Source organism: Lepidochelys olivacea (genome assembly GCF_965140295.1).
Source record: "Lepidochelys olivacea isolate rLepOli2 genome assembly, chromosome: 1".
NCBI classification, from domain to species: Eukaryota; Metazoa; Chordata; order Testudines; family Cheloniidae; genus Lepidochelys; species Lepidochelys olivacea.
In genome coordinates this window covers 127,691,845-127,715,125 of record NC_140411.1, presented here as the reverse complement: position 1 = coordinate 127,715,125, position 23,281 = coordinate 127,691,845, and the positions used below count along the sequence as shown (strand labels likewise).

Below are 23,281 nucleotides of genomic sequence, written 5' to 3'. Positions count from 1 at the left end.
GGGAGGGAGCGAGGGGAGATGCAGCGAGGGGCGGGAAGGCTCTGCTGGGCGGAATACTAATCAGCCGGCTTCCCAGTCTGCAGCAGCCCCGCGGCCGGCGCTGCAGACACCCCCCCCCCCTCCCCGCCGCGAGCTCCGGCTCTCACACGCACAGCACCAGGGGACAGCACCGTGCTCCCGCCAGGCAAGCAGGCAGGCAGGGCTCCCGCCACTTGCACCCCCACCCCCCTCTCTCCCCACACTGCCCTTTGATGGCTTTCATCGGAGACCTTCCCGGGAGCCGGCTTTTTCACCCCCGCCCCCTCCGGGCTGTCTCCGCGCCGAAGTTTGAACGCCCCGGGGCTGCCGCTCCCGCCTCCCCCACGGCGCGGGCTTGAAGAAAGAGGCGAGTGCCGCTGGAGCCCCGGCGGCGCCCATGGCCGGATTATCAGCTTCGCTCCACTCGCCCGCTCTGGCCCCTCTTCTTCCCAGCGGAGCGCTGATCTTCCCTGCCGGAGAGCCGCAGCGGGGGCATGTGAGCGCCGCACCGTGCCCCGTGGAGTGAGCGTCTCCCTTGCCACACTCGCACACACTCGAAGAAGAAGAAGAAGAAGAAGAAGCCCGTTGCTAAAGCGCTGTCGACTGGGCACGAACCAATGCAGAGGCACCACCGGTTTTAGTGGGGGCTACTGCTTGCCTGGCAGGGTGGGTGGGAGGGAGGGAGGGAGGGTGGGTGGGGGGCTTCTGCCGGAGACCATCAGGATCGTTGCAATTACTAACCCCGCTCCTCTCCTCCGGCTGCGGCTCCTGCTGGGTGACATGCAGTCCCTCATTTCTCCTGTGACCAAGGCTATTCTGGTAGCTTTGTTCATCTTTGCCATCCTCCTGATCCTCTATGTGATTCTCTGGTATATCTGCCGAGATGTGGATTGCGACCACGGAATCTGAGCTGGGATGCTGGGCAACGGCTTAACATAACAAGTGACAGACACACACAAGCCAAACCAAAATCGAAGCCAGCCAAAAGAGCCCAGGGGAGAGAACCACAGTCGAGGCACAACCTGAGATTGACCTTCAGAGATCAGGGTGACCCGGTGAGTCTCCACAGATCTTGTGTACAAATGCGTGCCGGGGAGGGGGGAGGGGGGAGGTAAGGAGAGAAGAAAGAACTTCTTGTGCTTAATTAAGCAATGATTGTACAACAAAACCTTCCCGCTGCACTTCTGATCTCAGAAAGTACTGCAATGTCAGATTGCCGGGACTGCCTTCCACAGCTTTTTCATGGGTGAATACAGTCACCAAAAATAAATGGTCCCTTTGGTTTTTCCCAAACTTGTGCGGACAATGTTTTCTGTCATTTTTATTCCGAGAACATTTTTATTTCACGGGGTCTTTCCGCTTAGCCTGGTCTTGCTAGGTCCATCGTTTCTGTCTGATCGTGGGGCACTGTAGATATATACAATAGTACCGAACTATAATAGGATCCATGTCTTTATCTTTGCTGCGAGAACTCCTTTTAAAAAATGCGTCTGGTTGATGGTAGTAGGGAAAAGGCTGGAAGGAAAGTAAGACGGATGTGGTGGTGCCTTTTGCAGCCCCACATTGGTATGCAGGAGGTAGCTGCAGCGCTAAACAGACCATAAAGGTGAGCCCATGCGATAGAAAAGCAAACGCTTCGTCAATTTGAAAGAGAAAATCAAGGAAGTAATTGAAAATTAGGGAGAACATATGTATTATTAAAAGGGCAAAAGTACACACGTTTCATGGCGAAAACACAAGGTTTTTTCCTCTTTATTTCTTTATTTTTTTCATTCTCCCCTCCCTCCCCCCCTTAATAGATTTACCAAAAGAAAAAAAATGTGCACTGTAAATTCTGAATGGCAAAAGCACGTTACCCTGCGCAAGAGGATCAATGGCTAAGGGTTAAACACCGAGCAAACCCAGCAGTCTCCGAATCTGTTGATAAAGTGTGTAATTGAAGACTCGGTGAGTGTATATTTGAGGGGCACAGAGAACACTACAGGAAACACATCCTGCGCTGTTATTTTCCACACCTGCATGATTTTCATCCCTTGATTGCTATTGCTATTATTGTTGTATTTTGTTTTGCTACAGGGTGCTATAATACTGGGGCAGCAGCATATTTAAAGGCCTAGATACATTATTATTAAAAATGAGAAGAAGCCCTTTAGAAATGAAAAGGTACTAAACCTTCAGACTGATGTTTCTGTCCTTGACCGAACAGCGTTGAGGAATGCGAGTACACTGCTAACTAGAGTATGTATTCCCTCTGACTGGTTTCAGAGTAACAGCCCTGTTAGTCTGTATTCGCAAAAAGAAAAGGAGTACTTGTGGCACCTTAGAGACTAACCAATTTATTTGAGCATAAGCTTTCCTGAGCTACAGCTCACAGCTTATGCTCAAATAAATTGGTTAGTCTCTAAGGTGCCACAAGTACTCCTTTTCTTTTTGCCCTCTGACTGGGATATAGTGTGACTCTCTCTGTGTGTCTATGTCTGTGTATGCTGGGGAGTAAGAGAAAATTGAATTTGTTCTTAAAGAAAAGATACACAAGTGTAGTTAAATGCAACTGCAATTCAAGGTGATTTGACGCTGTATGTTGGTGATAGAAAGATTACTCTTAAGAACATAAGAATGGTCCCACTGGGTCAGACCAAAGGTCCATCTAGCCCAGTGCCCTGTCTTCTGACAGTGGCCAGTGCCAGGTGCCCCAGAGGGGATGAACAGAACAGGTAATCAAGTGATCCATCCATCCCCTGTCGCTCATTCCCAGCTTCTGGCAAACACAGGCTAGGGACACCATACTCTTACAACAGAATTCTTATTTGAAAAGCAATCTGTTGCAAAGATCCTGTTTTAAAGTAGACTCCTTTCTCATTTTCAGTTGTACTCATATTCAAATTGCATCTCAAAGATCTCCTGATCTGGGTAGTGAATCCGTCTGGACATTACCATTAACGGATCCTACTAATGTGATTATAGCAACAGTGACATCAGTGTTTACTTGCCCTGCAACTACAGTAGCAATGCATTTGTTTACATCTATCACACACACAGTGAAATGTCTGTTGCGCAACAATTCTGAACAGCAAAAAGATCATAAATGCATTTTAAATGGTGATGGGTATGTTTTTCACATGCATCTAATTATTTAGAAATAAAACAATCCCCCACCACCTCCCCCCAAAACCCTCCTCATTTAAATATTGCAGTTTCACTACTAAATAAACTAATTCCTACCTAAGTAGCAAAGAGCTCTTCATACTTTAACATGCCAAGCCACGTTACATGTCCCCTCCAAATGACAACAGTGCACACATTCTGCCTAAACCACAAATGGAGAAAAAAATTCAATCAAATTATAATAACTCTGTGATTTAATGTTAATTATTTTACAGCAAATCAATGTCTAAATCAGTCACATGCAGGGTAGGACAGAGTGAAGCAGATTAAAAAGTGGCATCTGTGTTAAATATGAATATATGTGTGAACAGAAAATAAATATTGAGTTCAGATACCATTAATTATTAATTTGCAGTGTTTTATAACATATATATATGTTTTATAACATAGCCAGTGTTAATCAGCCTCATATTTGTAGAGGCTCTGAAAAAGCATTGTTGTCTTAGATTTATTGTTGCACTATTCAAAATCACTAGCTACATTTAGGAGCTATGCTTGTTGTCTATTATAATGTATTAACTGATGATAGATTATAAGCAACATCCTAAGAAAATGAAAGTCACCCTTGCTATTTCTACAGTCTGACAGAGGGTGAAATCCTGGCCTTGTTGAAGTCATTGGGAGTTTTACCATTGACTTCAATGGAACCAGAAGTTCACCCCAAATATGTTTGTAATAGGAAGGAATAATTGCAACTGAGAGAACTGTCAAAAGGTTACAGTGAAAGTACAAATGTTACTGAATTTTACAGTTTAACTATTACAACAGGGTAGCATGAGTGGCATGGTCCCAGGAACGCCAGAGTTCTAATCTCAGTTCTCACTCAGGCTTGCTGTATATCTTTGGACAAATGGCTTAAGACCCTGCACAACATTCTTTACTCACTCCTTGTCCAAGAAAAAAACCAATTCAAGTCTGTGGGAATTTTGCTTGAAAATGGAAGCGCCTGAGTAAGCACTTAACCTTTCGGTTTTGCCAGCTTTTGGTTTCCTTTTCTGTAAAATGGGATTAATGTAGGCCAGATTCTCTGTGGTGTGCCCATTTAGCATTGCCTGCATAATCTGGTTCTATAGCTGTTTTAACAAACCCATTAAGGATCATCCAAGTGTAAAGTGATCAGGATGGAAGCACTGAGTTAGCTTAGGGGCTTTAATGCCATTCCCCTCCCTTATCTGGCAGAGCAGGGAAAAGGGGCCAGGACCAGAAGAAACCAGAAGAAACAGTGTATGGCCAGGGTGCCTGTCATAAAAATAAAGGGAAGGGTAAACCCCTTTGAAATCCCTCCTGGCCAGGGGAAAGCTCCTCTCACCTGTAAAGGGTTAAGAAGCTAAAGGTAACCTCGCTGGCACCTGACCAAAATGACCAATGAGGAGACAAGATACTTTCAAAAGCTGGGAGGAGGGAGAGAAACAAAGGGTTTGTGGGTCTGTCTGTAGTCGTCTTGGCCGGGGACAGAACAGGAATGGAGTCTTAGAACTTTTAGTAAGTAATCTAGCTAGGTATGTGTTAGATTATGATTTCTTTAAATGGCTGAGAAAAGAATTGTGCTGAATAGAATAACTATTTCTGTCTGTGTATCTTTTTTGTAACTTAAGGTTTTGCCTAGAGGGGTTCTCTATGTTTTTGAATCTAATTACCCTGTAAGATATATACCATCCTGATTTTACAGGGGGGATTTCTTTATTTCTATTTACTTCTATTTTTTATTAAAAGTCTTCTTGTAAAACACTGAATGCTTTTTCATTGTTCTCAGATCCAAGGGTTTGGGTCTGTGGTCACCTATGCAAATTGGTGAGGCTTTTTATCCAACATTTCCCAGGAAAGGGGGAGTGCAAGTGTTGGGAGGATTGTTCATTGTTCTTAAGATCCAAGGGTCTGGGTCTGTAGTCACCTAGACAAATTGGTGAGGCTTTTTACCAAACCTTGTCCAGGAAGTGGGGTGCAAGGTTTTGGGAAGTATTTTGGGGGGAAGGACGCGTCCAAACAGCTCTTCCCCAGTAACCAGTATTAGTTTGGTGGTGGTAGCGGCCATTCCAAGGATAACGGGGGTAATATTTGTTACCTTGGGGAAGTTTTGACCTAAGCTGGTAAAGATAAGCTTAGGAGGTTTTTCATGCAGGTCCCCACATCTGTACCCTAGAGTTCAGAGTGGGGGAGGAACCTTGACATGGTGGCACAGTGGTGGGATTAACCTGAAATCATTTTGAGATCCAGTTGAGATTTTTTGAACTAGAAATACAGATTTTAAAAAGGAATTTTTAGGAAGTCCAGAAGGCAGCTTTGAAACTGAAAGCAGCTTGGTTTCTCTCTGCTTTGTGGCCAAGCAGAGACAAAAGGGGATTATCTTGTGAATTGCAGGTTTTCTTGCCTGGAGGCAGGGTACTTAACTCCTGCAGGGAAATTCACAGTCTTCCAACCCAGAGGTTTTTTTTTTTTCTTTTCTTCCTAAAAGTAAATAGGGGGTGTGTGCTCTACCCATTTGCCTGGAGACAAAAGTGGCAGGGTTTTTTTTTTAGGATTTTGATTTTTTTTTGTTTTACAAGGAGTACAGGTTTGAAAAGAATTTTTTTTTTCTTTGGGCTGGGTAAGCAGTTTTCCAAGTAGTTGGAGGTTTTTTGCTTTAATTTGGGCCCAGAGCAGAGACAAGGGAATTGTCTTTTTCTGTAGGTTGACAATCACTATCAGAGAATAGGTACTCTATTCCAGCACAGCAAAAGTTTACAGCCAAGTTTTGTTTGTTTATTTCTAAACCTCGGGTGTAAAGTTAGTTAAAAACAGAGAGGTTAGAATGGCCAAATCCTCAGCTCGACTACAGCTGGAATTAGCCAAATTGCAGGCTGAGGAAAAACAAAGGGAACATGAAAGACAGATAGAACTCATGCGGCTGGAGAAGGAGGTACAGGAGGCTGCCCACAAGAGGGAAATGGAGGCAAGGAAGCATGTGGAGGAGATGGAGAGGATAAAGGCCCAGCAGAATATACCAACAAACCCTAGCAATCCTTCTCCAGGTACCACTTCCCATCCCAGAAAGTTCCCCACCTACAAGGCAGGTGATGATACTGAGGCCTTCTTAGAAAACTTCGAAAGGGCCTGCCTTGGGTACAACATCTCTACTGACCAATACATGGTAGAGCTGAGGCCGCAGCTCAGTGGACCCTTAGCTGAGGTGGCAGCTGAAATGCCTAAAGAACATATGAACAAGTATGAACTGTTTAAATCCAAGGCGAGAGTCAGAATGGGGATAACACCCGAGCGGTCTCGTCGGAGGTTCCGAGCCCTAAGGTGGAAACCAGACATGTCATTTACCCGACATGCCTACCACATTGTGAAGCATTGGGATGCCTGGATATCAGGAGCAAGTGTTGAATCTCCAGTAAATTTGCCCTTCCTAATGCAAATGGAACAATTCTTAGAGGGTGTTCCTGAGGAAATAGAAAGATACATCCTAGATGGGAAACCCAAAACTGTAATCGAGGCAGGAGAGATTGGAGCCAGATGGGTGGAGGTGGCAGAGAAGAAGAAAACTGGTCGCAGTTGGAGCGGAGACCAGAAGGGACCACCCCAGACCACACCCTATTACCGGGGGCCGCCCAAAGCCCCACCTACCTCCCAAAGAACCCTCCAGACCCCTTATCGTCCCACCACCCCGTTCTCCAGCAACCCACCTCGCCCCGGTGACCCGTCAGCTGGACGATGTTTTAAATGTAACGAGCTGGGACATGTAAAGGCCAACTGCCCCAAGAACCCCAACAGATTACAGTTCATTGCACCGGAATCACACCAGAGGTCCACAGGCCCAGATACCTCCCAGATACCCTTGGAGCGGAGGGAAACTGTGAGTGTGGACGGGAAGAAGGTCACTGCGTGGAGGGACACCGGAGCACAAGTGTCAGCTATCCATGCTTCCTTAGTGGACCCCAATTTAATCAACCCAGAGATCCAAGTGACGATTCAACCCTTCAAGTCCAACTCTTTCAATTTGCCTACAGCCAAGTTGCCTGTCCAGTACAAGGGCTGGTCAGGAATGTGGACTTTTGCAGTCTATGATGATTATCCCATCCCCATGCTGTTGGGGGAAGACTTGGCCAATCATGTGAAGCAGGCCAAGAGGGTGGGAATGGTCACCCGCAACCAGGCTAAACAAGCCGTGAGGCCTAGCTCTGTTCCGGAAACTTCTATCAGGACCCAGTCAGAGGTGATGGACCTGGACCCCAGGCCAATGTCTGCAACAGCAGTAGTGGATCCAGTCCCAGAGACCCAGACGGAACCAGTCCCAGAACCGGAACCAGCCAAACAACCAACACCAGACCCCGTGTCAGCACTGAATCCAGTACTTGCAACCTCAACACCAGAGGGCCCCACCGAACCTGAACTGGCAGCAGCCGATAACCCTACACAAGAGGCTCAGCCGGAGCCTGAATCCCAACATAGTGCACCAGCGGAGAGCGGTTCACAGTCAACAGAAACAGCTCCATCCCCTATATCGCTTCCAGAGGGACCAAGCCTAGGTCCACAATCCCATGAGGAACTGATGTCTCCAGCATCAAGGGAACAGTTCCAGACCGAACAGGAAGCAGATGAAAGCCTCCAGAGAGCTTGGACGGCGGCACGGAGCAACCCACCGCCTCTCAGCTCTTCTAATAGATCCAGGTTTGTTGTAGAAAGAGGACTTTTATACAAGGAAACTCTTTCTGGGGGACACCAGGAAGACTGGCATCCTCAGAGACAGTTGGTAGTTCCAACTAAATACCGGGCCAAGCTCTTGAGCTTAGCCCATGATCACCCTAGTGGCCATGCTGGGGTGAACAGGACCAAAGACCGTTTGGGGGGGTCATTCCACTGGGAGGGAATGGGCAAGGATGTTTCTACCTATGTCCAGTCTTGTGAGGTGTGCCAAAGAGTGGGAAAACCCCAAGACCAGGTCAAAGCCCCTCTCCAGCCACTCCCCATCATTGAAGTTCCATTTCAGCGAGTAGCTGTGGATATTCTGGGTCCTTTTCCGAAAAAGACACCCAGAGGAAAGCAGTACATACTGACTTTCATGGATTTTGCCACCCGATGGCCGGAAGCAGTAGCTCTAAGCAACACCAGGGCTAAAAGTGTGTGCCAGGCACTAGCAGACATTTTTGCCAGGGTAGGTTGGCCCTCCGACATCCTCACAGATGTAGGGACTAATTTCCTGGCAGGAACTATGAAAAACCTTTGGGAAGCTCATGGGGTAAATCACTTGGTTGCCACTCCTTACCATCATCAAACAAATGGCATGGTGGAGAAGTTTAATGGAACTTTGGGGGCCATGATACGTAAATTCGTAAATGAGCACTCCAATGATTGGGACCTAGTATTGCAGCAGTTGCTCTTTGCCTACAGAGCTGTACCACATCCCAGTTTAGGGTTTTCTCCATTTGAACTTGTATATGGCCGTGAGGTTAAGGGGCCATTGCAGTTGGTGAAGCAGCAATGGGAGGGATTTACACCTTCTCCAGGAACTAACATTCTGGACTTTGTAACCAACCTACAAAACACCCTCCGAACCTCTTTAGCCCTTGCTAGAGAAAACTTACAGGATGCTCAAAAAGAGCAAAAAGCCTGGTATGATAAACATGCCAGAGAGCGTTCCTTCAAAGTAGGAGACCAGGTCATGGTCTTAAAGGCGCTCCAGGCCCATAAAATGGAAGCATCGTGGGAAGGGCCATTCGTGGTCCAGGAGCGCCTGGGAGCTGTTAATTATCTCATAGCATTCCCCACCTCCAACCGAAAGCCTAAGGTGTATCATATTAATTCTCTAAAGCCCTTTTATTCCAGAGAATTAAAGGTTTGTCAGTTTACAGCCCAGGGAGGAGACGACGCTGAGTGGCCTGAAGGTGTCTACTACGAAGGGAAATGTGCTGGTGGTGTGGAAGAGGTGAACCTCTCCATGACCCTTGGGCGTATGCAGCGACAGCAGATCCAGGAGCTGTGCACTAGCTACGCGCCAACGTTCTCAGCCACCCCAGGACTGACTGAACGGGCATACCACTCCATTGACACAGGTAATGCTCACCCAATTAGGGTCCAACCTTACCGGGTGTCTCCTCAAGCTAAAACTGCTATAGAACGGGAGATCCAGGATATGTTACAGATGGGTGTAATCCGCCCCTCTGAAAGTGCATGGGCATCTCCAGTGGTTCTAGTTCCCAAACCAGATGGGGAAATACGTTTTTGCGTGGACTACCGTAAGCTAAATGCTGTAACTCGCCCAGACAATTATCCAATGCCACGCACTGATGAACTATTAGAGAAACTGGGACGGGCCCAGTTCATCTCTACCTTGGACTTAACCAAGGGGTACTGGCAGGTACCGCTAGATGAATCTGCCAAGGAAAGGTCAGCCTTCATCACACATCTCGGGCTGTATGAATTTAATGTACTCCCTTTCGGGCTGCGAAATGCACCCGCCACTTTCCAAAGACTTGTAGATGGTCTCCTAGCGGGATTAGGAGAATATGCAGTTGCCTACCTTGACGATGTGGCCATATTTTCGGATTCCTGGGCAGACCACCTGGAACATCTACAAAAAGTCCTTGAGCGCATAAGGGAGGCAGGACTAACTGTTAAGGCTAAGAAGTGTCAAATAGGCCTAAACAGAGTGACTTACCTTGGACACCAGGTGGGTCAAGGAACTATCAGCCCCCTACAGGCCAAAGTGGATGCTATCCAAAAGTGGCCTGTCCCAAGGTCAAAGAAACAGGTTCAATCCTTCTTAGGCTTGGCCGGTTATTACAGACGATTTGTACCGCACTACAGCCAAATTGCTGCCCCACTGACAGACCTAACCAAAAAGAAACAGCCAAATGCTGTTCAGTGGACCGGAAAGTGTCAGAAGGCCTTTAACAAGCTTAAAGCGACACTCATGTCTGACCCTATACTAAGGGCCCCAGACTTTGACAAACCGTTCCTAGTAACCACAGATGCATCCGAGCGTGGTGTGGGAGCAGTTTTAATGCAGAAAGGACCTGATCAAGAATTCCACCCTGTAGTGTTTCTCAGCAAAAAACTGTCTGAGAGGGAAAGCAACTGGTCAGTCACTGAAAAAGAATGTTATGCCATTGTCTACGCTCTGGAAAAGCTACGCCCATATGTTTGGGGACGGCGTTTCCACCTGCAAACCGACCATGCTGCACTAAAGTGGCTTCACACCGTCAAAGAAACTAACAAAAAACTTCTTCGGTGGAGTTTAGCTCTCCAAGATTTTGATTTCGACATCCAACACATCTCAGGAGCTTCTAACAAAGTGGCTGATGCACTCTCCCGTGAAAGTTTCCCAGAATCAACTGGTTAAAATCGTCCTTGAGATGTGGAAAATATTGTTAGTCTTTATGTACTTGGTAGTATATTTAGAGATGCATGTGTCTTATTAACTCTGTTTTCCTAGAGCTCCAGGAAGAAATCCCAGCCAGTGTTTCACCCTAGCTGAGATTTGGGGGGCGTGTCATAAAAATAAAGGGAAGGGTAAACCCCTTTGAAATCCCTCCTGGCCAGGGGAAAGCTCCTCTCACCTGTAAAGGGTTAAGAAGCTAAAGGTAACCTCGCTGGCACCTGACCAAAATGACCAATGAGGAGACAAGATACTTTCAAAAGCTGGGAGGAGGGAGAGAAACAAAGGGTTTGTGGGTCTGTCTGTAGTCGTCTTGGCCGGGGACAGAACAGGAATGGAGTCTTAGAACTTTTAGTAAGTAATCTAGCTAGGTATGTGTTAGATTATGATTTCTTTAAATGGCTGAGAAAAGAATTGTGCTGAATAGAATAACTATTTCTGTCTGTGTATCTTTTTTGTAACTTAAGGTTTTGCCTAGAGGGGTTCTCTATGTTTTTGAATCTAATTACCCTGTAAGATATATACCATCCTGATTTTACAGGGGGGATTTCTTTATTTCTATTTACTTCTATTTTTTATTAAAAGTCTTCTTGTAAAACACTGAATGCTTTTTCATTGTTCTCAGATCCAAGGGTTTGGGTCTGTGGTCACCTATGCAAATTGGTGAGGCTTTTTATCCAACATTTCCCAGGAAAGGGGGAGTGCAAGTGTTGGGAGGATTGTTCATTGTTCTTAAGATCCAAGGGTCTGGGTCTGTAGTCACCTAGACAAATTGGTGAGGCTTTTTACCAAACCTTGTCCAGGAAGTGGGGTGCAAGGTTTTGGGAAGTATTTTGGGGGGAAGGACGCGTCCAAACAGCTCTTCCCCAGTAACCAGTATTAGTTTGGTGGTGGTAGCGGCCATTCCAAGGATAACGGGGGTAATATTTGTTACCTTGGGGAAGTTTTGACCTAAGCTGGTAAAGATAAGCTTAGGAGGTTTTTCATGCAGGTCCCCACATCTGTACCCTAGAGTTCAGAGTGGGGGAGGAACCTTGACAGTGCCTCTATATCAGGGGTTCTCAAACTGCGGGTCGTGACACCTCAGGAGGTCACAAGGTTATTATGTGGGGGGTCGTGAGCTGTCAGCCTCCACCCCAAGCCCCGCTTTGCCTCCAGCATTTATAATCTGAAATATAAAAAAAGTGTTCTTAATTTATAAGGTGGGGTCACACACATAGGCTTGCTGTGTGAAAGGGGTCACAAGTACAAAAGTTTGAGAATCACTGCTCTATATCATACCAATCCTCAGCTGTGTTTTTGGGCCCCTGTGGCCATTGCAGTCTTGTGCAAATTGGAACAGCAGGACTGGAAGACAGCAAAGTGAATTTAAAGCCACCTTTGCACAGTTCCAGCCCCCAATTTACTTATGGGTTTGACACAGTAACCATTTAGTGAAATTCTGTGGTCTGTGTTATGCAGGTCAGACAATATGACCATAAGGGCCCCTTGTGGCTTTAAAATCTACAAACACATGCATTCTGACAAGCATTTAGTTTTATTTGAGGATTGGCTCTATATATTTATAACCTGGCTCATAGGGGATTATAAATATTAATTAGGTAATGCTTGCAGAGCAATTTGAAAATGCAGAAGGGCCATCTAAATGCCAAATATTCTTATTCTTATTCATGGGAGTATAATGCCACATGCTCAGATATATCTATGGCACATTACATCTGCATCCTATTCTCCTTCTTCAACACTAATAATGATGCTGCCCTAATAATGTTAGTAAAAATCCCACATGGCTACATAGTATTCTAAAATGCATCTATAAGTTAGATCACCTCTTACTGAAGTCCCACATCAGTTATATAGCACTGCTTACTTTTCTGGTATGTTCTCTACACACCAAATAGTTCAATACTGCTCCACAGAGGGAACATTTGATAAAAAGTATGTTGAAAAGTTGTACTGCCATTTCTCAGCAGGTAAAGAATAGCTAACATTTTCAGGTTTTTTTGATAACTTTTTCTTTGTTTGTTTGTTTGTTCTCTGCTTTTTCTCCTAAGGTATAATATTTTGAGCTTTGACTGCTTAGGACATACTTGGAAGACAAACTGCACAAATTGATTTTCCTAAAGTGTGCTGGTAAATTGATAAGAAATATTGGAGAGCTTTCCATACAAATCTGCACTACAATATTTGTAGTAGATAACTTTATATTTTTATTTGTAGTAAACTGTTTTTCCTTGTTCAAGTAGAGATCCTTTAAAGTAAAATAGCTTTCTTGGTGTAGCATTCTGTTTTTTGTGTATGTTCTAATGAGCAGCATATAGCTACAGAGTGGTACCTTATAGACACTAGGGCCCAGATTTTTAAAGATATTTATATGCCTAGTAGGATTATCAAAAGTATCCAGGTGTATAAAACTCATTTAATTCAATGTGTGTTAGGCACTAAGGTGCTTTTGAAAATTCCAGTAGCCACCTAAAAACATTTAAAAATCTGGTCCTAAATGAAAAGATTGGGGTTTAGTCCTGCATGCACTGTCTGCGGTTGAGAATTATGTCTCTAATTCGGATACTTTGTTATGGTATTGTGGAATCCTGGATGTACTCTTTGGTGTTACAACATGTTATTGTTAACAAGCTTAGATACAAAGGGGACATATACTAATAGAGTGATTTTTTAAAAATATAAAAATTTAATGAATTTGAATCATAGTTGGGGTTTGGATTAGTGAGACACAGGGGTGGAAAAGATTGCCTGATTTTGTGTTTGTACAAGAGAGAAATAAATGGAAAGAGAGAGCAGAAAATAATATAGCATCAAGAGGAAAGCAGAGAGACTACAGGGAATTCAAATTCTGAAAAGCGCAGCTAATGTAGAGCAGAGTGCTGGTCTCAAAGGACATGAATTGTCACTTCCGTTTAAAAAAGTATTTTTTAGATAACTATGGGATTGAGATAGAAACCCATATCTCTACAGCTACCTGAGATTCTTTATATGAATGCCTTTGTTCATTTAGGCTTGAAATTCATGTCTGTTTTAGCTCACATATACATACATGCACTTAACACTGGTAGTGTTGCAGCTACTTCACAGAGAATAAAAGAAAGATGATATTATACAATGGCACTTTAAATGAAATACACTCATGAAGGGAATACATACATACTAAACATACTATCCTCTTTCTTTAAAAAATGAGTATAGATTCCATTTGGTACACAAAAACGTTGGTTGGTAGTCCATCGCTGACGATGATGATGATATTGTCACAATTCTCATCTATAACTATGCATATGACTCTGATGTCCGAACCCTGATGCAGAGCTGGCCTCACTGAGGACATGGGAAGTCCATATCTATGATGTTTGATGATGCAGCTTTGTGGCACCTTTCACATGCAGCCTGGAAACGATTTCATTGATTCCGCTCAAACTTGTTACATGCTGATCTTGTCAGAGAGCGCCAGTGATTCCTGTTCTGAGCCATTTGCTTGAGTTCCTTAAGACTGACACCAGCTCACTGGAGACTGCTCTTCTGATGATCTTTTAAGTGCGTATATGGATGACCCATTTTTCTTTTGCCCTGCCTCAGCTCCCCATACAAGATCTGTTTTGGGAGACGGCAGTCTTCCAATATGATGACATGTCTGGTCCACCTCAGTTATGCTCTCAATAGCACTTTCTCAATTCTGATTGTGTTTACTCTCTCTAGGACCTTAATATTGTTCACTCTGTCCTGCCAGCGAATGCTCATTATTGAGAAGAGTAGGCGCTTGTGAAATTGCTTAAGCTATTTAATGTACCGTCTATAAAAAGTCCATGTCTTAGATCCTTACAGGAGAGTTGTTAGAACCACTGCACTGAAGATCTTCAATTTGATGGAGAGATAAATGTTGGGTTGGTTAAGGACTTTTGTTTGGAGTCACCTGGCTGGCCTTACTGACTCTGGAGGCAATTTCCTTATCAAGGGAACTTTCACTCAAGATGGTGCTGTCCAAATACTTGAACTGATCCACATTTTTCAGCTGTTTGCCTTAGGTGAAAATGGCTGGAACTGGGACATTGGAATGAGGTGCTGGTTGGATCAAGAACTCTTTTTTACTGAGACTGATGGTGAGGCCAAAGAGCTGGGATGCTTCAGAAAACCTGTCAACAATGACCTGAAGGTCATCATGTCTATGAGCCACCAAGGCGCAGTCATCTGCAAAAAGTGCCTCAATGAGAAGTCTCTCCTGTGTCTTGGTCTTAGCATGGAGTCTTTGAAGATCAAAGAGGGTGCCATTGAGTTGGTAGCAGATGTATATCTCTTGATCCAAGTCCCTTGTGGCATAGCTGAGGACATAGGCAAAGAACAAATTGAACAGCACTGAAGCAAGTACACAACCCTGCTTCACTCAATTTGAGATTTTGAATGCATCAGAAGAGTCACCATTTGAGAGCACTTGCACTGTTATGTGGTCATGGAACAGACGTATGAACCTTCCTTGCAGCCCAGTTTATGTAGAATAGCCCATAGACCCTCTCTGTTGACCGTATCAAAAGCTTTGGTCAAGTTGATGAAGACTGCAAACAAGTCCATGTTCTGCTCCAAACATTTTTCTGGACCTGCTTTATGACAAAAATCATGTCTGTAGTATTATGACCTGGTCTGAAACCACACTGCGCTTCTGGCAGATTCTCCTCAAGTATGTTTTCAATGAGTCTGTTCAGTAGAATGCTGTACAGAGGAGCGAAATACCTCTGTAATTTCTGTAGTCAGCTTTGCTGTCTTTGTTTTTGAACAGTGATACAATAATAGTATTTCTTCTTCCTCCCAAATGCTATTCAAGATGTTGTGGAACACTTCAATAGCCTTTGGGCCTGCTACTTTGTACAGTTCTGCTGGAACACCATCCTTTCTGGACACTTTGCCAGAGTTCAATTGTTTAATGGCTTTCATGACCTCTTCAACTGATGGAGGGAGATCAAGATCCTCTTTGATGGGTTTCTCAAGTAATTGATCAAGGACATGTCGATTGACTGTGGATAGTCTTTATTGAGTAGACTATTGAAGTGTTCAGCCCAGCTCTGTATGATTCCCTCTTGTCTTTGATGAGGGTTATGCCATCTGCCAGAGTTAGATGGTCCGTAGACTGCTTTGAGAGAGTCAAAGAACATCTTTGTGTTGTTCGTATCTGTGTAATGCTGAACTTCTGCAGCCTTCCTCTCCCACCATTCATCCTGCATTCTTCTCAGTTCAAACTGGGCCTTGCTCTGTAGGTACTTAAACCTATATTTCTTTGAGATGGAAGTGAGAGTCTGCCATTCAACAAATGCTTTCTGATTGTCACTTAGGAGTTTGGAAATGTCCTCACTGTTCTCATCGAACCAGTCCTGGTGTACACTTTTCTTTGGCCCCAGTACTGATTTAGCTGTGTCAATAATCACATCTTTGAACTAGTTCCATATTTCTGTTGGGTTGCCAGTGATTGGTGGGCATGAAAAAAGCTTGTCATCAAGTGACTGGTGAAACTGCTCCTGATAGTCAATGTGCTTTTGCTTTGCTGTGTTGAAGGCTGTTCTGTTGAGCTTGGGGTGCCAGCGCTGTGAGGGGATAATATGCAGGTTGAGCACCGCTCTTACCAACCTGTGGTCTGTCCAGCATTCTGCACCACACATGGCTCTGGTAATTCTGACATCACGGATATCTCATTGGTGGGTGATACCAGAGTCTATCAGCTGCCATTGTATGGTCCGTGGGAGCATCCATGGAAAAATATATCAATATCAAATAGATTTTTGTGCCTGATCTTGTTCCCACTAAATTTAATGGGAGCTTTGCCACTGACTTCAGTGAGAGAAAGGGTGGACCCTAGCATGCTAGGGGAAAAGGTTTTAGATAGTTAACTTGTTATGACCACGAAATATACATATGCACAGAAAGTAGGAAGAAGGAAGTAGCTGAATTTTAATATTTATCCTAAAAAAATAAAGTCTGTGCACAAAAGAACATACTTTTCACATTTTCTACATCGTATGTGTATGTGAAAAAGAAGGAAATCTCCTAGAAGACATGAGAGATTAAGGTTATACATAATGAGGCCTGTTGTACAATTATTGTACTTGGTGTATGGTTAGATCTTTAAAAAGAACAAACTTTTTGGATATGATTCCTATAAAATCTGTATAACAAAAGGGTTTGATGTGACTGGAATAAGAGAACATATATGCTAAGTGCAGAAAAATGCATTATCTTTTGTTTAGTAGCATCTTTCAGATTGATTGTATTTTAGGATAATAATCGAATAGATGATAATAAACTTTATCTGCCAATTCAGTATCCATTTCTACTGTACGTTGTATGTACTGTGAACTCTGTTAAATGAGGACTTGACAAACCATTTGGAAAATAGATTTATAATGCCTACAGTAATAATTAAGTAAGGTCTTCAGGGAAAATATATTGACACAGCTGACTGTACCTAACATTTCTTAAAAACATTACCTCTTTAGGTTAATGCATTTCTGAAGATTATCATCATCCCCCTTGTGAGATATGTATATCTAGCAGGGATTAAGACTAACTAAATTGATAATCAATCTCTGTTCTAATTACTTGTTTTTATTTCATATTGTAATTCCATTCTGGCAAGCCTACTAGGGATTACAATTAAATGGGAGATTAATGGAATGTTGGTATCAGTGAAGACAAAATAAAGACACTGTGAGCATACAGAAAGACACACATTGGTATAAGTTTGCAGTGACTGAAAAAGTGTAAATGAGCTGGAATAAGAATTAGGAACTGAGGAATGTACATTTACCCATTAAAAATGGAGATGCAGAAGGATGAGGTATTGCTAGACCAAATCGAACTCCCCCCTTCGGGAAATCACTCTGAGGAAGTAGTACAAAGGTTATGCTGGAGAGAGAGACAAGACTGTTGTTGGAATTCAAGGACTTGGCATGTCATGATGTGTGATAAAGGGGAGGTTTATATGGCCAAATCTTACAAGTACTAGATTACTCCCTGTGAATTCCTAGGGGCACACATGAGCTGCTTCCAGTGAGGAATCAGTTGTATTCAGTGAGGAAAATAATACTGCCTTGCTTTTATATGGCATTTTTAGTCCACAGATCTCAAAACACTTTACAAAGGAGGTCAGTATCATTTTACAGATGGGGAAACTGAGGCACAAGGTGGTTAAGTGACTTGCCCCAAGTTCACACAGCAAACAAGAGAGCCTGGGAACAGAACTAAAGTTCATCTAACTCATAGTCAAGTGTACTTTCCACTGGGACACACTGGCTTTAGATTCTCCTACTAGACTATATAGTGGCTAGCTGGCCTTAATGTCCCTCTGTTGGCTCTCAACCTGTTCCAGGCCAAATAGCCCAAACAGGAAAGATGTCAGCTTTCAAAAGAGTGTGTATCTGGACTCATTGACAGGACTTCCTGACCCATACCTGATCAAACAGCTATGCAGCAGCCTAAATCATTCTGAGAGCTTACTCTGGTCAGCAATTCACACATGCCTACCACTTACATAACTCCTCACTTCTGCCATGCCTGACTCTAGAGATGAAGTGATCTAGATACATAGACGTGCATCACTGGAAAACCTGGACCACTATAATGAGATATGGAGGGAGAATGCTGCCTCCAAATACAATACTAGTTCTGGAATACAGGGTCTAGAATCACAGGCCTGTATATTTTGTATATCTCTTATGCAGCACCTAACACACTTTTGGCACTACAGAACAATAAATCATAATAACTCAGATCATTATATTTTGTGTTGGGCATACCCCTGTGTATTACTGTGGGGTTTTTTTAGTGTACATAGCGTTCTTGCATCATTACTGCATTCTATTAAAGGTGCCCATTACTTCTCAAAATACATTACACATACTATAGTTCCCAGGTCAACTGGGCAGTATAGTATGTGTAACCATTTGTACTGTAGGGTTTGCAAGCAGTTAGCACTCAAATCTGACCTGCTTTGAGAAAAGGAGTAATTACATGGGTGTTATCATGAGAAACCTGTGCAAACGACTGCTGTGTTTTACTCCCTTATGTAGATGGAATACTGCGAATGGTGTAACTTTGTCTGTTGTGCTGTCCCCTTACTGCACTGAGCCAAGAGTGGACTTCAATGAAGATGGGAGTCAGAATAGTTTTTAGTGGGGGAACCTGATACTTCTCTGCCTACATTACTATTTACTCAGAAATTGCAATATCAAGCTAAAAATGGTAATAATTTTCAATACAACACCAAAATACTGTAAATTAGAGCTGCAGTGAACTAATCATCAGAGATTCAAACTCTGATTCTCTCAGAATAGTTCACAGACTCACTGTCATTCACCTATTAGACTCAAGAAAAGCAAGACAGAGATGCCTTTCTTATGTAATTTATTTTATCTGCAATGATGTCATATCGCAATGAACGATGTTTTGAGCCTGGAACAAAATGACTTTTGCATATTTGAATGCTTAAATTGTTTTCTTGGAGGTTGACTCTAATTTATCCCCATACAGGCTTGCAAACCTGGAGAGCTTTTAAATAAAAGGAGTTAGAAAAGAGAACGTGAGGCTGTTAGATGTATTTGTATCAACTTTCCCAGGTCTAAAAACAAATCATACATCAGCTAGCAAGAACATATATTGCACTATAGAACTATATAAAGTATATAAAGGTCTCTTTTTACATTTTACAGTATGATAAAATAAGTGGATCGGCTATGAATAATACAGATTTGTAAGCTGTGTTCAAGAACTTGTGTGAATTTACCAGACTGTGAGGAATCAAGTTTCTGTCTCCTTGGACTATCCTGTTCCAGATACCAAGTTGAGACCAAATTCATTTAACTTGATTCTGCCAGTGGGACTGGATATGGGATCCAGAGATCAAAGGTTAGTGTATATAAATTACAAACTAACGGTTGCCATTTTGCTTCAGAAAGCATTCCTCCCAGTGTTACCAATGAGGTCAGATGCAGAGTAGGCGCATTTTTGGCAATACAGCCATTGCAAGCAGGAAGCAGGTAACAAATTCTGAAAAGATTACTTCAAATACCTAAAGTTACATGTGTCTTTCATGACAAATTCTGTTCCCAGTCACACTGGTAAATAGCCCATTGAATTAAATGAGCTTGCATTGGTATAGCTGAGACTAGAATTTTGCCCACTTTTGGATAGATCTTTAGCTGATGTAAGTCAGAATAGCTCCACTGAAGTCAATGGAGCTATGCAAAGTTACACCAGGTGAAGATCTTGTCCTATGTATAGGAGTATGCATACATGTGTACATATTGCATGCTTAATTCAAATAACATCTTTAGCTTACTAATAGAGAGACGTGCTTCTTACTACTCGGTATTAACTTTTAGAATGGTTTGCTGTACAACACTGTTAGTCAGATTTAAGGCAGATGTTGGGTGACTCAAGCTTGTGCATACACTGTAACTACTGTTTTTGTGATATACTAGTATAGTAACATGTCAGGGGGCTTATTCCTTCGCGCACTTCCCTGGTCCTTCTCGCATGAACAGAGAGCAACAATACCCGAAGTCCAAAGGTGCAAACAATTTGATATTTATTGGGGTGAACTTCCAGCAAGCATAATTCCAGTTTCCTTCCTTAGTGTCCCCCTTCCTAGCTCTGACACCACAGAGCCTTACACCCGTGTCCCTGTTCCCATTCCTGCCCTTAGCCAAACATGATTCCAATTTCCCCATCTCCATTCGCTGTTCCCATTTCCCCCACCCACCCACTCACTCACTCCCTGACTGACTGCAGACTATATAGTAAAACTTGAGTTCAGCTTAGCTATACCTTACCCAATCATTTTCCTGAAATTTAACTAACCAATCCTAACATATTGTAACATGATTATTTAACCAATTGTATCCCACCACCTTAATTAGTTTACACCCAGCAAAATTAATTATACAGCAGACAGAAACAATCACAGAACCAGACAGAGATTATACAGACAAATAATAGCAAAGTGGGAACTATAATGACAAAACAGTACAGAAGTGAGGATTTCACATCCCAGCTATTGATAAGTGAGTTCTTGCCAGACAGGATGCTATCAAACTAAGTTTTCTTTTACATTTTCTAGACACTTCCCTTTCTCTGAAGGTGATAGGCACTATCAGGACAGGATTGTATTCCTAACAGCCCAATAGCACCTTATTTCAATGTGACTAGTTTGGAATGTGAGGAGGTGACCGGTCGCTTCTCAGCTTATGGCTGCCTCTGTTGCTTAGCCAAAGACCTTAGCCTAAGAACAGGGCCTCAGACAGTCACAGTAAGAGAAGGACCTTACACTGGCAGACAGTGATTTTGATTCTTTCTTTTATACCTCTAACTAGCCAAGTGATAAGAATACACCTAAATTCTTAGAGTACAGGCCTTTACAGACAGGCCTGAATATCTATATCCTAACAGTAACATTAAAGTTGCCTTAGATACAGTTCCGAAGAAATATAGAGTTCCTTAGAAATACAGTTCTGGAACAGGTGTTTGAATCACACAATCCTTTATTTTATCCATTGCTTGAATTTTATATTCATGAAAGAAGAAAACCCTGTTCACTTGCCTCACACAAGTCAGTAGGACTACTTGTGTGAGGAAGACAAGCAGAATTTGCCCTGAAATGTCAGGACAATTGTGCTAGTTAGGGCTGGACATGTAGCTGGGCCTAATCCTATAAACTCTTTATGCACCAAATTCTCATTTGAGTCAATGGGAGTTCCATGTATGGAATGTATGTGGGATGGAGCCCACAGTTTAGACAGGATTTTGGCAAATCTTACTTGTACAACTTAATTCTAATATGCAGCTGAACCCCCGCCACCCCAGCTATCTAACAGCCTACTCCTGCTCCCTTTGAAACTGTTCCAGTGGAAATATATCAGGCCTGAGCCCGGACTGACATTTGTAGAGAATTGTAAAGTGGTTTTGTGCTGTGGAGTAGACAGATCTCTGCTATGGGATAGGTTAAACTTTCCAAAATTATTTTAATTCACAATCTAATCTGGATTTGAAAATGAGTCTTTAGATTTAAAAGGTAAATGCATTAACCCAATGTACCAATAGTTCCCGTTCTCTTGCTGTCACTAGTCAGTGTAGTTTGCAGACATGAATGTCTTCCTTTGCTTGATAGAGAACAGTAATAGAGGAATGCTGACCCTTGCTGTTCCAGCTGTAAAAAGTTAGAGAATTTATGCAATAGGAGCAGCAAATCTTAAAATAAACGACCCTCCCAGACATTTCTATGGTTGTTTATTTCCTTTTTTGTTTGTTTGTTTTTTAAAAGGTTTATGTGATACATTTTAAAGGTTTAGCACCCAATGTACTCACCAAAAAGAAATTTTAAAAGTCAAAAGGAGATATTGTCAATTGTCTATTGTTGGTAAACATCTTATAAATTTCTCTCCTCATTTTTCTATCTCCATTAAATAAGCCTAGATTTTCCCCTGTTATATGATCTGTTTTTCTGCCTTTCATTGTAGTGTTTCTAAAAGGGAATATAGATTGACTGTGCTGAAAAAGGAAAGCTTAGATTCCCCAGCTGTTTCAAAACAGTGTTAGTGCACCTGGTGATATGAGGCATAGGTGGCTTTACACCACCTATTCATGCTTCCTTCTTTCTCCTCCAGGGACACTGCTAGAAGCTGAAACAATCTCTGGCACGAATTAGAGCAGCCTCAGAGTTGCTCTAACTTCTGCTGGTGAATAACATCCTGGAGAGGTTGTTCCATTGGCCAAAATCACTAGAACACATCATGCAATTCCTATTACCTCTCATATCTGACTAAGCCCCACCCCAACCCAATCCCATGCTAAAACACCCCCTACACTGGCAAAGGGGGGAGGAGCAATGCAGGAATAACTGGCATAAGATTTCCCTATACCAGGGGAATCCTCAGCTGCTGCCTTAAGGCAGTTTTAAGTCCCTTTAGCGCTGCTGAAGCACAATGATGACTAAAACTGCTTTAAGATGGCAGTAGCTGAGGATAGTCCTAATGCTGGGGAATCCTCAGATGGGACAGACATTTCAGTGAAGTGTCCTAATTTTAGACATGCCGAACCCTTTCATTTTGATACCAATATATGGTTTTAGATGACTAAGAATTGTGACTAAATCTTTCTAAAATCATCACTTAAAACCTTGTCAAATAAATGGAGAAAATATTTAAAGAAAAGGGAAAATTATTTCATTTATTGTAGCTTGTTTTCCAGACGTTTCCCTGAAATATCCCTCTGTTTTATTGTTTAGCTGTGCTAAAGGGACATTATATCACAGAAACATGGAAGGCCAAGGAAATCTATGGACAAAAAATGCACTTCAGAGTAAGAAAGGTAAAGAACAAGCAAAGGTGAAAATTATTAAGAGTTTCTATGTCTTGTTCATACCACAACTTGTGAAAGCACAAGATTCTTCCTAACAAGCATCTCACTGGCACAGACAATTGGATCCTTCGAGTTAACAGTCTTGTAGGATTTGCCTGTTCTCAGCTTTTTGTTTACAATGTTAGGGCCAATTAAATGAGGCCCTACTCAGTGCTCAGAGCAAACTACTAATACTTTCAATAGGAATTTTGCCTGAGTCAGGATTGTAGAATAGCTTGGAATAAGTAATGCAGGCATGGAAATTTTGAAACGGTATTTGTGATACATTTTATGGTGTAAGCTGTACTGGGCAGCTTACATTGTGTTTGTACAGCACCTAGCACATTGTGGGTGGTA

At 42.8% G+C, this 23,281-nt stretch overlaps 1 protein-coding gene across 11 annotated transcripts in view; it reads left to right on the top strand.

Moving 5' to 3' along the window:
* The first annotated feature begins 729 nt into the window (after nt 1–729).
* The window catches only part of ZBED1 (zinc finger BED-type containing 1), a 290,772-nt gene continuing 268,220 nt past the window's right edge, over nt 730–23,281 (top strand). For 2 of the 11 annotated variants that reach the window (XR_014709553.1, XM_084614148.1), the window contains exons 1-2: nt 730–1,073; nt 1,818–1,965. The gene's annotated coding sequence lies outside the window, so the exon portion shown is untranslated. Of the gene's footprint in view, nt 1,074–1,817; nt 1,966–2,094; nt 2,257–18,600; nt 18,770–19,239; nt 19,436–22,811; nt 22,912–23,281 lie in introns of those variants that run through there. The other 9 variants (XM_084614140.1, XM_084614141.1, XR_014709558.1 and 6 more) reach the window with 8 other exon arrangements.